This window comes from Dipodomys ordii, unplaced genomic scaffold (genome assembly GCF_000151885.1).
Source record: "Dipodomys ordii isolate 6190 unplaced genomic scaffold, Dord_2.0 Scaffold6717, whole genome shotgun sequence".
Classification (NCBI taxonomy): domain Eukaryota; kingdom Metazoa; phylum Chordata; class Mammalia; order Rodentia; family Heteromyidae; genus Dipodomys; species Dipodomys ordii.
The window spans coordinates 1-1,284 of record NW_012273930.1 but is presented as its reverse complement, the minus strand read 5'-3'; the positions used below and the strand labels follow the sequence as shown (position 1 = coordinate 1,284).

Below are 1,284 nucleotides of genomic sequence, written 5' to 3'. Positions count from 1 at the left end.
CTGTCCCTCAGCTCTTCAGCTCAAGGCTAGCGCTCTACCACTTGAGCCACAATGCCACTTCCGGCTTTTTTCTTTTTGCTTATGTGGTGCTGGGGAATCAAACCCAGAGCCTCATGCATGCAAGGCAAGCGCTCTACCACTGAGCCACCTTCCCAGCCCCTACCTTTCAATTTTTAAGAGAAGTCAAATAGGCTATGTTTTGACACAGGCTTTGAGAATTACAACTCAAGATATTGTAACTACAATGCCAGCTTCTCAACACTTGAATGTGGCCCGTTCTGTTACCTAGGCCTGGAATCCCCATATTTCTTCCAGATTATCACTAGAATACCCATGTCAATTTCTGAGCCCATAAAGAGTCCACGAGCGACTTCATTGCAGATTCCTAGGTGAGTAATCCCCTTTTCGCTCTCCGCAGCACATCTGGGGATCTTACTGGAAAGAAGGCCGATGGGGATACAAATGCTGTCACTCGTTCTTCAAGTATTCCTACTGCACTGGAGAAGCTGGGAAGGAGACTGCTGTAAGTAGCTGTCCTGCATCATTGCCTCCTCTTCTCATGTGTCCTGTTCTCCCTTCTGTCTAACCATGGGTAACACGAGCCTCTGTCACACAGAACGCCGAGGAGTGCGTGATAAGTGATGAGACTGGAGAAGAGTCGGTGAAGAAACCACAGACGCTCGTGGAGGTGAGTTCCGTCCGAATCACTGCTCTGAACTCAGACCTCTGGGGAGGAGCCGAGGCTTGTGCTCGCTACCATACTAACGGCCCTGGGCGGCCATCCTCTCCCGCAGATGCACCAAGAAAAACTAAAGGAAGAGAAGAAGAAGAAGAAAAAGAAGAAGAAGCACCGGAAGAGCAGCTCTGACAGCGATGACGAAGAGAAGAAACAGGAGAAGCTGAAGAAGGTGTGTAAGGAAGTATCCGTGTCACACAGAGTCCTGTGTGATCTCGCCCTGCCTGCCCCTGGCTCGGCTCTGCGTGGATCACAGGAGAGTTGTGGTCTAGACACCGGCTCCTCCTTGCAGTGCTGAATAAGTATTGCTCGTGCTCACCTGAAGACATGTGCTTTGTGTTTTGTTGTTTGTTTATTTTAAGTTTTATTTGTTACTGTTTCTATAAAGGTGACGTACAGTCACCTAATAAGTCAGGTAATGAGTACCTTTCTTCTGGGGCAGTGTCACCTTTTCCCTCCGCTCTCCCTGTCTCCCCCTAGGAATGTGCTTTGTAAAGCTGTTTTAGAGCTGTGATGCATTGCCCAGTAGGAATGGCCTTCTAGCCCCC

General features: G+C 49.1%; 1 long non-coding RNA gene across 1 annotated transcript; it reads left to right on the top strand.

Annotated features, from left to right (window-relative positions):
• The first annotated feature begins 150 nt into the window (after positions 1-150).
• On the top strand, positions 151-1,094 carry LOC106002289. The gene is made up of 3 exons (XR_001175914.1): positions 151-523; positions 617-688; positions 795-1,094. It is a non-coding gene; the product is annotated as an uncharacterized LOC106002289 (long non-coding RNA).
• The last annotated feature ends 190 nt before the right edge of the window (positions 1,095-1,284 follow it).